At 36.6% G+C, this 14,164-nt stretch overlaps 1 non-coding gene across 1 annotated transcript; it reads right to left on the bottom strand.

The window, feature by feature from the left end:
• LOC143662871 (U6 spliceosomal RNA) lies at window positions 1-107 on the bottom strand. The gene has a single exon (XR_013165638.1). It is a non-coding gene; the product is annotated as a U6 spliceosomal RNA (small nuclear RNA).
• Window positions 108-14,164: the final 14,057 nt, after the last annotated feature.

Genomic DNA, 14,164 nt, shown 5'->3' with positions numbered 1-14,164 from the left:
AAAAATATGGAATGCTTCATGAATTTGTATGTCATCCTTGCGCAGGGGCCATGCTAATCTTCTCTGTATCGTTTCAATTTCAGTATATGTGCTGCAGAAGCAAGCACACATTTATATTTTAAAAATAAAAAATGTTTCCTTCAACATCACCTTCCAAAAAATTAATTTAGAAAACAGGGAATATTTCTTCTAGGAAGCATGGCTATTTTACTGCCTTCTTAGATTGTTATTTAATGATGTATCATTATTGGGTGAAAATATCCACAACTATACTTTTACCTCCTATATTTCCACCCCAAGATTTAGCTTTCCTAGTAGGTTCCACTGATCCTCAAACCCAATTAAGAATTAATATGTGGTCGTGATGAGTACAGGGCATATGTAGGTGAAAAGGGAGTAAACATTGAGGCCTCAAAGTACCAACTTTGTGATTGTCATTGTCCATGAAGTGTGTTTAAGCTCAAACTGCAATCCTCTTCCTGTCGATGAAGTGGGAGAAGAACGCCCACCTCATAAGCCAGAGCTCAGCATTTTATAGGAGGAGCTGAACTAAGGCACAGACATACAATTCAGATTATTCATAACACAGAAAATAGACACTGAGCTGCACAAAAGTAATAATTCACTTAAGAGTAATAAGCAGTTAGCAGTAGTCATATTTCAGTGTGCTTCAAAGAAAAGGATAAAACACTTTTAAGTCAGACAGTATACTTTTTATTTACAGTGAGTTTTTAAAAGTTATAGACATAGCAGAATGGGAGCACCAGAAGGAGACAAAAGAGAAAAAAGCAAAAGAAATATTTGAAATAATAATGGCTGAGACTTTCGCAAAATTAATCACAGACACCAAACTATGGATTCAGGAAGCTCAGAGAACACTGAGCAGGATAAAGACAAAACAGCACCCAAGCATATCGAATGAAAGTGTAGAAAACTGGAGACAAAGAGAGAATCTTGAGGGAAGCCAGAATAAAAATTGAAAAATTGAAAAAAAAAAAAAAAAAGACCCCTTTACCTACAAGAGGAACAAGGATAAGAAAGAATTCCATCACTTTTCTTTACAAACCTAGAATTCCATATCCAGTGAAATTATCTTTCAATAACAAATTCACATGTGGTATATCCACAATCCCTGCCTGCATTTCCAAAAGCAAAAAGCTCTGCAAACAAAAGTTTTGGTACTTCATATGGTGGTAAGCTCGTATGGTAGAAAACCCTGACTTCATCTTAAGTTGTCTCCTAGTAAAACTGATATGCGACTATACAGTCTGTTTTAACATCCCACTTAGAATGAACATTTATGTTTTGCTGTGGAGATATTAGCACATTTGATTTCAGGGTGCTGTCCCAGATGTTTGCGGGGAGGTGAGTAGGTGTTAAATAGTTAACAGCTCATGTGTTACCTTTCAAATCCCTAAAAAATTCTTAATTCCAAAAGCCATCTGGCCCCCAAAGGGATCGTGAGCCTCTATGATATCTAGAAATTGTAAATACTATAAAAAAGGAACAAAGAGCATATGGTTATAGAGAATGAGGACCAGTGGAGAGGGGTTTGAGGGCAGAGGCTGGGGGCGCTGTTTATAACTAGAGTGTAAGAGAAAGTCTATCTGGGAAATGGCATCTGAGCAGGTTACCGAAGCAAGCCATACAACTCTCAAGGGAAAAGGAAATTTCAACCACAGAGAACAGACACGTGACTATCTCGGGAAAGGTACTTTTCCAGTCTAAGGAAAGACCAAGAACCAGGGGTATACCTAGCATATTTGAGGAATACCAAGGCTGCTAAGATAGTAGAAAACCCGGCAAGGGGAAGACTGATCGGACAGGCAGTCAGAGAGGTAACCAGGGGCCCAATCATCTAAGGCAAGGATAAGGGCCTTCGGATTTTATCATAAATGGCGTGGGAAATCATTGGATTTTAAATAAGGGAGTATCTTACATTCAATTTTCTTGGTAATAATATCAATCTATTGCTTGTAAATACTCTTGCTTAGAAAAGAATTATAAATGTACATATTAAAATAATATTTCTCTGCAATCAGCCACAAAAAGTGATTGTAAATCTGTATATAAAGCAAGATAAATGTAAGAAAGAAGAGGGTAGCATACAAATTGAAGGAAAATACAGAAAACTTTCTTCACCCTACCTGATAATTGTTTTCCCTTATGGGAAATCCCTAATGGGAAGAATTTGAAAGATACCATGATACCAGAATATAATACATATTTCCACATAATATTATATATGATAAGGAATATGCATTCTTTTCATTTATCCTAAGTACACTGTACAGCACATTATAGAACCTACATATTCTACAGCCATGACTCTGAAGATACAATGAGAAAATAATTTTATTTTGTTCCTTTACATGTACATATTTTTGGAGCTAATTTTTCCTTTGCCTCTGTGTCAAAGCTTTTTCAGGCCACATGATATTCCTGTCAGTGGTATGTAATAGATGAGACTCAATTATTCAAGTTGAGTTAGGACTCAAAACCCCACGAACTGTCCAGGAAGCTACAGTGGAGGAAGTTGACCTGCTGCCATCTTCCCCTTCACTGATATGATTCCCTCTTGGTGGCCCAGATTGGAAGCAATGCTGTCTTTCTGGGGTATCATGTGAGGTTCCAAGACTTTACTTATGTGAAAGCTTTTTGTTACCTTTCTTTTCTCCCTAAAACATGGTAGCTTGCTTTATAGGCATGTTTGTAGAGGTCTTAAGGTTTAATGAACTACCACCAGTAGATCATATGGCCCTCAGATGACTGCTGAGATCTCTGGAAGAGGAAGCTAAGCTTGCTGTCTTGGGGAAGATTCCCAGAGGGATCACTTACTCATATATTACAGTTATTTACTTGTACCCTGTGGCCTAATCATCCTTAAAATGGGAGTACTCCAGTTAAAATGATAGTATTAAATTTGTCCCTGGCTTTATCTGACATTACCTTAGCATCACCTTAGCCCTGGGAGGTAATCAGGCCTACTAACCAGGGTGATTATGGAAGACGAAATTGCCCTAGAGCTCTTTCTTGCTGGTCAAAGAGGAGTTTATACAACTTCCTACTATGCTTGGAATAAATAGCTTGGGCCACATGGAAATGTCAATACAGAAACTTAAGAAAAAAGCTTAAGGCTTTCTAAGGTAGATCCTGGTGAGCTTTGTCCAGCTGGTAGGATCTGGTCCAGGGGAAGGGTTGAAGTTCATACTGCAGGTTCATCTTGTCCTAATGTTTGATGTCCAGGTGATAGTGGCCTTAATTAAAGGCATTGTGAGATCAATTGACTAGATGTGGTCTCAGCCTCTGTTGGTCATACTTGTCAGAATGGCTGACATAGCAGTGTACTTTTGGCAAAATTCTCCATAAGCCAAGATGATGGAGAGACAATCGCTGGGACACAGTTCTCCATAAGCTCACACATTTCTGTACATCTTGTATGCAGAAGTACCAATTGCCCTTTGTTCTAAAGGAAAGTCAGCATCTGGTTCCTGATATAATAAGGATACTCTCTCTTTCTGGGGCAAAGGGTAGAAATGCTTACCTTATATTAGGGTTCCCTAAGCTCAAGATTCTTTTAGTTTAGTGTTTTGTGCAAGCATACATCTGGGCACATCTGCATCACCCTCATAGGACTTAAGATCAAGGGGAACTGAAAAGATAAGTAGATACTAAGGATTCTTGCTGTGCTGTGAGTATTGAAGTCCTTTGTCTCTGACCCAGGAATCTTATGTCTTTTATGAGCCTCCATGAAACTTGGCAAATTAACTCATTAGCATACAAATAGAGTAAAAGTTCAGAACATTCACAGTTCTTGCCATACTCCAGTCTATTGCATTTTTCCTGTTTCAAGGTAATATTTTGAGCATATTAACCAATGTTTTGCTTTGAAGGCACCAATTTTACTAAAATTTGCTCCTTAAAGAGCAATAAAGTGAGTTTTCACATTATACAGAAAACTAAAAAACGTGTACTCATCATATAAATCTATCATTTTTAACTCAAAAAATTAAAGTTTATTCAGAAAAACTGAATCTCAATATTAGTATTTAGAAGAGTTGAAAACACCTTGAGGTAGGCGTCTTTGAGACCTCATCACAGAAAAGAGAACAGATTAGCCAGGTCTTGAAGAGTAAATTTCACTTTGCTAACATCGATAATAAAGCAAGATAAATATAGCTGAGAGGATAATGTGAACGAAGTTGTAGAAACAAATATTTACAAAGGAAAAAATGAGACATTTACCTACAGAAAAGTTAAAAACTTTAGTTCCAATAAGCAAGAGAAAACAAAACAGTAAGAATCAGTATTATCTTGTTTTGTGTGGCATAAACTTGAACATCCAGTGCAAATTATGATCTTGTAATTTTTGCACCACTTTATTATTTGTGTTTATTGAATTCCATTGTTTCTCCAGGGTGAAACGGGTTTACATCATATCCACACTCTTACCAAGTGCCTTGTTTTTCTTAAAGTGTTTTCTAGAATAGAACTGAGGACATTTAGCTTCCAATGAATTTGAAACCATTTTTATTGCTATGGAACACTTAACAATTTGCATTATGTCAAAGATACTCATCTCACAGTGAAAGCACTGTTTCTCCCTGGGGAGAACAAACAAAGGCTTTTGAATTTCTTGGAGTCTTTTCACAAATGCTACACCTTACGCTCCGAGTCAGCAATCACAACATTTTTTTTTAAAGCATCTAGAGACTTCACTTCGATGTTGGCATGCAGACGCTGTAGTTAGAAATCGAACAGGTGGTGTGCTCCCTCATGCCAGAAACAGGGCAGGTGGCACCCTCCTCGCTGTTGCTGGGTCCTTAGTGATGAGCAGCTGTGCCACCAGCAAAGACAGACAGCGCATGACTCATCACTGTCGTTTTAATGTATTTTTGCAAACAATGACTCAACCTCTTCATAAATAATGGGCTTCTTCAAATATTCTTCTCTTTCTAGCCTCTACCATAATGTTAGTAATAAAATGTTTGACAGGTACAAATGCAAGTTTCCCTCTTTTCCTTTAGCATACCATCCTATCTTCAGAGGAGGGGCTTGTCCTTGTCCTATGGTAGGTTTTGAATCACTCCAGGAATGCTGGTCTCCCCCAAAATATTGCCCACAACAAGCATGCTTCAATTCCTGACATGTCCACATTCTATATTTATCCCTTTATTATAAGACATGTCCTCAAGTGTCTCTTTTATAAATGCAATTTCCTCCTATAGCTGTATTAAACCATTAGCATGCATTAGTGACTTCTCTTGGACAGGTTTATTTTTATCAGAAATGAAGCAAATCAACTTTGATAATGGTGGTGAGGATGGTGGGCTCTGCTGTGTTAGAGGGATTCCCTTTACCTGCCTGTGGTTCATTGTTTCTTAGGAAGCATGTTAAAAATGTAAGTTTCAGTAAATCCTGGATTTACTAAAATCCAGGTGATTTTGATTTTCCAGCTGGTAGACCAAAACTTGGGAAGAATTGATAGAAGGAAACTACTAAAAATAACATAGGCATCACCTGAGATTCTGTGAATCAAGAAGGGAGGGGATGGGAGGGGAGTGGGGGGGGGGGATGAGGTGAAGGAGGTGGGCGTGTGTGTGGGTTGGCTACCTAGCCTGGGAAAGGGTCTCACTCATGCCAAAAGGAACCACCTCAGGAACTCTAGCCCCAGCACCTGAGGGAAGATCTGCTGCCCAGTAAGTGTGCAACAGTGTTTGGGTAAGTGAATAGATTTTGAGTGTGTGAGGGGAAAACGGGGGAGGAAAGACAAGAAAGAATAACTACCTAACATCAATTTTGCTTTGCCCACATTTTTTTTTCTAACGGGAAAAAATTCTTTAATAAAGGATCAGGGTCCCAAATGTATTCAAATTTCTTTCCTCACAACAACGACAAGAATAGCTTAGTAACTTCTACTAAACAAAATGAGAGCAAACTGAATGAAGGAGCTGCAAAAACCTGGAAGTTAGTACAGAAAGGAAATGACAGAATTTTTGCAGTTTCAAAATTGGTTACCTAAGGGCAGTCTCTCCTAGCAATTTAAATTATCTAATTATTACACTTCTCAAACTGAGTATTTGCCATATATGGGCCAAGAAGCCAATATATGATGTCAGAAAGAGGGAAGCTGTTGAAAGGAAAATCAAAAGAAGATGGAGTTTAATAGCAGCTCTGAGACCACAAGCAAAACATTAATCTTCATGATTCTGTGTTTCAATCTGCCAATTTCAGAAATGCAGTACAAAAGTAACGTGGCACCCTATAATATGCATTATGTGTGATAAAACACAAGTAACCATATACCAAAGATGGAAATAATATCACTTTGTTTCTCACAAATAGGGCATTACTGCCTTATGGGTATTTTTTTTTTTTCGCCACACTGCCAATTCTGTTCAAAGAAAGCAACAGGATGAGATTTTTTTGTTGATTATTCCCTTCAGTAGTCAAAGAAAGGTTGAGCTTGATTTTATGTAATAAGATTCCCAGGGACCTAGGTCCTTCAAACAGCTAAGTTTTCTTCTGGCTGCTAACAGAGTAGAATTGTGAAATTCTGTAATTTAGTTATTGATCTACGTAGAGTTATTAGGATAGAACAAATTTCAGTAAAAAAGAGAAAGAAAAACAAGGAGATGATAAAATTTTGTAATGTTATTGAAAAAGAATGCAGCTTTTCTCAAAAACTAACTGAGCCACTTGCATTGACAATTATGTATTTTAGAAGTGATTTGCTCTCTACTGACAGTATCCGGGAGATAGTCTTATAAATTAATTGGTGATTACAAGTGAACTTTTCTGCTGCTGAGTGAGACAAACAAGTGCAAGGTGAGAATGCCAGAAGGGTGCTCCACCACTATTGAAGTTGGTGCAGTAGGACTTAGTTTTCAACAGGAAAAAGCTGTCATTCTGTCAGCACCATGCCATTATTCTCAACAACCCTGCCAGGTATCTTGGTGCCCCTTTTATATAAAACTAAGGCACACAGAAGCTCAGAGAATTTTCTCAAGCTCCTATAAATAATAAATAGCAAATTTGCTTCACCATGTCTTATTTATTTCTTATTTCATTGATTGAAACCAGAAATACAAAGAGAAGATAAGATCAACAAGTAGGAGAACAATGTCCAGAAATGATAGAAGCAATAATCACAGTGGGGAAATCATTGAGCCAGTTTGAGATGAAGGAAGACAGACAGACAGCTGAAGTGGGTTGGATTTTATTCAGTGGAAAACTATTACAGAAATGGGAGGCAAGAAAAACTTGCCTCAAGGTTCTTTCCAGAGCTCTAAGGTAAAGTTATTTCTTTCCTGACAGAGACACATGACCAGGGTGCTCCAAAGATGAAAATGATTCTGCCTTGGTATCCCACTTAGCAAGGTGCCTTCTCAGCTCAGGGTAATGCTCAGATCACTCTGAGAGGCTGATGCGAGCCCCCTGCAAATTCACACTCAAGTGAAGAGCCCTAAAGGGTGCTCCACTCCCACCCAGTCCTCTGGCCACCACAAACTGCCGAGCTGTGGAGAGCCACTAGCAGAGTGCTCTGAACTGAACACCTTCCTGCTCTGTTTTATAGGAGAAATCTGTGGTGAGACACAGTTAACAAAATATGGTTGATTTTCTTGAATTCTGAATGCCTTTAGACTCTCAGAGAATACAGAACCCCTCTAGAGACTCAAATGTGCTTTTAGATGCATGGAATATGGATCGAGGAGGGAGACGAGACCTTCATCTTTAGATGAGGATAATACTGTAAGGTGTCTTCCATCAGAAGGGATAGAGCCAACAGCCCCATCTTTGGCGTATGTGGGAAAACCACACAGTTAATGAAGGAATGTCTTAAAATACCAGTTCACATAGGGATTTTTTGGTCCTGATAAGCGATTTCCTTATTTTTCAACTGATGTCTCCTTTGTCCTCTACTTTGAATGTTGCAGGCAAATATGCTGACTGAATCCTTTGCCTAATTCTTACTTTTCTTGAAATATTGACCTTTTCTACTCTGATTCTGCCTTCCACTATCCTTTAAATGACTTCAAGATGCACTTTCATCCATGAGGCAGCTCCTCATGAGTCTATGGAACTCCAATATAGCAATGTGGTTCTGAAGCAGTTATGCCTGGTGGAATAATCATAAAAACAAAAGCTAACTGCTATCGAGCCCAGCACTTGTATATGTGCTTTAAATGTATTAAATTATGTAATCTTTACAACTGCTTGAGATAGCTTCTATTGCCTTGACCACACACTGAACCAGAAAAACAAAAGAGGTTAAATAACTTTCTCAAAGTCACATATCTGCTAAGTGGCAGAGCCAAGATTTTAACAGTACAAGGCAGCATGGAGGCAAATGAACACTTTACCAGCATTCAGAGCTGGGAAAGAAAATTCCTAAGTTAGCTTAATCCAAAAAACTGCACTGAAAAGTATCAACTTTTGCTACATTTTACACTGGCACAAAGGAATGGGGATGCCAGAGTAAAGAAAAAGGATGATAAAGAGATAAAAATACACTGAGTCTAGTATACAGGACTTGATAAAAATTGAAATGTAAAAGTTCATTTGAGGAACGATTAAAAACAATGTCAAAATAAGAAAATAATGAAAAGTACTGATCACTGGCTGGAAAATTTAGACAGGATTAGGCAAGTGACATAAATCCATTCAGGGGCTTAAGTAGAATGACAACGAAAACCCTGGTTAAGGAAGAATAATCGGACAGCTGTGGAAAGAAAAACCTAGGAGAAAAATAGTAGTGATTCCTAAGCAGTTGAAAGGACTTGTAAGAGTTGTAAAAGTAAGTACAAAGTAAAAAATTAAGTCCGTGAGGCATTATTAGAAAGGAACAAATGGAATCCAGAAATGTTAAATAATGAGGAGGAAAACTATTTTACATTTGGTAAGCAGGGAACCTGAAACATTGATTTAAGAGATCAGTTTGAAAAAACCTGTTAAAGTATTGTTATAAAAATCATTAATTGTTTTTTAAGGATCACATGCCTTTAGGTTCTATGTAATTGATTTCATACATAATTATTCTTAATGTTATATGGAAATACAGAAATTAATTATAAGAATCTGGCTATAAAGTCAACTTGTCTACCAGTAATTTAATCTTTCATTCAACAAATAGTGATTGGATACTTCCTGTATGCCAGCTGTTGGATTAGGCACTGAGTATACGCCATTGAACAACATCTGAACAGACTGTGCCCTTGGGGGAAGATGGATGCTGAAAGAATCAGGATGATTACTGTAGAAGAAAAGAGAGTATTGGACATAGTAGGGGCAAGACGGAAAGCTGATACTACTATAAGGATTCACCTTTAGTTGAAGTAAGAGTATTCCAAGGAAAGAGCATTTGAAACTGAATTTGGGAGTTGAGGAAAAGGGAAGCATCACGATGACTCTCCACTGTCTAGGTTAAGTTGGATGCATTTGAACAGGTACTCAAGAAGGACCACTCCTGAATGGGAGGGAATGAGGGTGAGAGGTAAAGAAACTTTATTTCTTAGTATTATGTGTTTCAAGGATAGTACTAGAAAAGATTATATTAAATATATAAATGCATTATACTGCATGCCACTCTAAGTTTTAGAAAAACTGTATGTGTTTTTTAAAATAAGAACAATGAAGCGAGTGCTATGTGGTTATCAAAATTAACAATGACTAATGTGATGGCATAGTACACGTAAAGAAAGCCAATGGACTCAAACACTGGCTCAAACCTTAGCTTTGACAAAGTCCATAATTCTCTCACTCTCAGTTTCAATACTAAGGAAAAATAAAGACTGTTAGTTCAACTTTGTTAGGAACTTTAGGATTTTTAATCCAGTAGAAAGTCATAAAAACAGTAGTTTCTCTTTTTAGTTCAGGTAATTAACATAAGCAAATGGATAAAGGCTAGAACTTTAATTTGAATTGTAGGGCAGCTGAGGGGCAAAAAGAATGGAGTTGGAGAATGCTGCAATTGGAGTGAAAGTTATGAAAACATTATCCAACCAGTCTCCAAAGACCTTCTTTCTTTTCAAAATCTCAAATGAAAATATTGACATATTCAATAATTCAGTATTAAAAACTGAATTTCCTTTAGTTCAAATTACAACAAATCTGAATTTTTCCAAAAAAATCATTCCTGTTGAAACAGTTAAGGTTTCACCATACATGGTCTTATGAGAGCAATTGTTTCTACATTTATTTATTCACCTGCATAGATGAACCTGCTATCAAAATTTAATTAAAAAAAAAGTAGGAATTTTAAAACTTGAACATATTAGAAAGTAATAATCAGTATATATTTCTTTCAATATTTAAAATTAATTTTCCTTTTACTAATTAGGAAAGTGACTCGTCAATATGATAAACTTCCTGGTGCCTGCCCATGCAAAAAAATAAAATAAAATAAAAATAATAAAAACATGATAAACTGTTGAAGCTTTGGAATGTTTTCTAACCATATTCATACCCATTATGATCTCAGAACCTGTATTATATCAAAATGATAGTTGTCCAGTGTTTAATTGGATCCTTTGAGAAAAACTTACATTTCTAGCAGTGCTCATAAATGCTCATACAAATGATTGTAAAGTTGTACCACAAGTACTTTTCTATGCAAAGAAGATCTAATTATATGTTGACGTAGCATCAGTTTTGAAAAGTTTGCACCAGTTTCGCTTCGTTAGAACTAAAGATTACTAGTTCCATCAAACCTGTAGCTTATGACATAGCCTGCATACTGATGTCATTACTTCGTATACCTGCAAATGAAACCAAGGGAAGTGTATTCATCCCCATTACACATATTGTGGCTCATACATTACCTAAATTATGATCCTTGAGACTATTCAAAACCAAGAATATAAGATCTAGTTATTTGAAAGAAGTTACAGATCTGGCATTGTTCTCTAGAGCAGATGGATGGCAGACAGTTTAATAAGTATTTTCTAAGTGATTTTTAAGCTAACTTAAAGAAGTTCTATTTCAACTTCAACTTAGAGAATTTTCCCCAGTGATTTTACCAAATCTGCCTTCTCTTCAACTTTTGCTTTACCCCTCTTGGTATCATACACACGACAGAAGATGTCAGGATGAAAGCATTCTTTCTGGCTCCAGAAGCTCACAATTTAAAAGAGTGAACCATCAACCAGGCTCTCAGTTACAACGTGTTCTATAAAATCATTTGAGGCATTTCACTGCTAATATTACATTATGAGACTTTTCAAACTAGCAGAAAAAAATCAAGTAGATTGGTTAAATTTGAATAGCTCTCTGAAACAACTTTCTTAAACCTTTGCATGTGTTGCTAATTTATCTGATAGTAAGGGTTAGATGATAACTTAATGAATGAATAGCACCCATTAATATTACCATTGTGATCAGCCTGAGTTAAATATCTGTGGAATGAGCACATGGGAAAAATTAAAAAGCAGTAACTGTGCTTGGCTGGACTATTTTTATTTTTCAATGAGCCTATGTGCTTGCGATTCCTTACATTTCACATGTATTAATTCAATAAAGACATTCATTCAATGAATAATTTCCTAGCACAATGTTCAGCAATGGAGATTTGACAGACTATGGCTCCATTGAGTTTATGGTATAGTGCATTGCTTCTCAAATGTTAATGTGCATGTGAATCATTGGAAGTCTTGTTAAAATGCAGATTGATTTAGTAGATCTGAAATTGAGCCCAATATTCTGCATTTCCAACAAGGTCCTAGGTGACACCAGTGATGCCATAGATGAGCCATACTTTAAACAGAAAGGGTTCAGTACATGAGACTAATACTAATCTGATAAATAAAGGATGCAGATGCAGAATTATAACTGTGACAACACAATAGAAAGAAAACCACATATCCGGGAAATTTGGCCTGGTAAGGTATAAGAGGGAAGTTGCCCCTGAAGAAGCAAAAACAAGTTCTACAATGAAGATAGGAGAAGGTATATTGGAAAGAGGTGAAGGACATGGGCACCATGGAGAGAAAATATATCTAGAGATAAAAAGATTCCAAGATGAGGAAACCCAGGCCTCCCCGGAGACAGCATAATCACAAAAACTCCACCTAACACACACCCACACAAATTCAAATGTGGAGATTGGTCAAATTAGTGGCTTTCTCATCTTGGATGACCAGTCAGAGCATAATCTTAAGATTATTCAATAAAAGAACATATAATGCTTCCTGAGCCCAGACTTCAAACCATTTTAAGGGAATATTTTTCTTCCTTAAATGTTTTTCTTATACTCTCAATCCATTAAACAGTGCAGATTCTTTGCTAAGGTGTTAAAAAAAATGTACTGAGTAATAGTCTAAGTGTGAGTGAATGATATTTCAATTTAGATTTTCAATTGATGACCTGATCAAGTCCTGTGCAAAAGAATAGCATAATTTCCCACAGATGGCAAAACAATCTCTTTGCAACACTGGACTTTACCACCACCTGCATGAAACTGGATCTTTCCAAAAAAAAGCTCCACAAAAACAGAATAGAAAAATACAGTGAATGTAGAATTAAAATACAGAATCAACATCAAATATTCCAGTGATATATAATACATATTCTGCTTGTCAAATTATGTTTACATTGTGTCACTTGGTAATAAGGCTTACCAATCGAAAATATGCTTTCATTTAATATGTAGCATCTTTTGCAGCATATTTCATATAGTAAAATTGTTTGAAATACATAGAATGGGGTTAATATTAACAGTCCACATATTTATTGAAAGGCAGTTTTGACTTATAGAGGCTTCATCTAATTGTGGACAGATCTTGTCCTTAAATCTAGTATGTCTTGATTTCTTACCTAATGAAGGAAATTTTCTCAGACAAGAAAAGTCAAAGTAATACTCATCTAAACTCAAAATTCCATCCTGCCTCTCATGAAATCTTTTCATGGTCTACTAAAATGTGAAAGTAGGAAAAAAAAAAAAAAAACCCTACCAAAATAGTAAATGTGATATCAAAATTTGGAATTCTCAAATTTATCCCAACAATATTCCAAGAGTAAAATATCTATCTATTGCTTATGAAATTAGTTCCAAACTTTCCCGTCTTGTTGCATTATTTAGCAGTTGATCAACATAGTCAGGATGAAGAGACTTGCTGGGCAGGAAAGGAGAGGACTGAGACATGATTATCAGAAATATGAGAGAAGAGTAAAGGCTTTGGAGAGAAGAAGCTGAGGAGCCTTGTGTATAAAAAATTATGAAACAATTCTCAAAAGAGGAAAAATACGATGGGAGACATTGAGTCCTTAAACCCCCCAAGTTACTTAGGGTAGCTAAGATAACAAATAGATGCAAATTGCAGTGGCTTACACCTGAAAAGTCTATTTCTCCCATGTCAGTCTTGGGAGGATAGGATGATTAAATGATCTCATCAGTGGAGGGAGGCGAAGTCATGCTCCATTCAAGTCAGGCCACAAGCTCCTTCCATTTGGTAGCTCCACCAAGCCCAAAGACTTTGTAGTCATCAACATCTATCCAATCAAGGGATAGGAAAATGGCAGAGCACCACTGGAGATTTTACTGGGCCTGACTTGAAAATGGCATACATTCTTTTGCTTATATTGCATTTCTCAAACCTAATTGCAGAAGAAGAGGGGGATGGAGTCTAACTGTAGGCTCAGGAAGAAGCATAGAATTACAAAAACAGTGAGTGATTTTCACAATTATCAAGGTCATAAGCATGGCATCAATGGGCAATACAGGTAACACCACCATCATAATCCATATTTGTTCTGGGTGAAGGATTTGGCTGTTCTTCTCTGAAAATGTAGATACCCTATCTATTAAAATATAATCTACTCCCTTTTATTGTATGAATCAAAAAATAAGGATATTTGACCCTAATTAGATGTCATATTCTGGATCACCCATATAAAGAACAAATGTCTACAGAGCTATAGCTTACTTGACTGAATACTACTCTTTCTGTTGTTCCTTTCTAGACTTTTAGCTTCTTTCATTGCAAACCATACAGCCAGCTGGAGATAATCTTATTTGATGGCACAAACGAATTTGTTACCACCTTTTATGTATCAGGTGGTAGGTAAAGATGGAGTTTTGTTTTCTCTATTTGCTATGCAGGAATTGTGTAACAGAGGATTTTCACGTAACTTTGCTGGATGCAGGCAAGTGACAGTTCAACTGGCATTC

Source organism: Tamandua tetradactyla, chromosome 18 (assembly GCF_023851605.1).
Source record: "Tamandua tetradactyla isolate mTamTet1 chromosome 18, mTamTet1.pri, whole genome shotgun sequence".
Lineage (NCBI taxonomy): Eukaryota > Metazoa > Chordata > Mammalia > Pilosa > Myrmecophagidae > Tamandua > Tamandua tetradactyla.
This window is presented reverse-complemented; position numbering and strand designations above follow the sequence as displayed.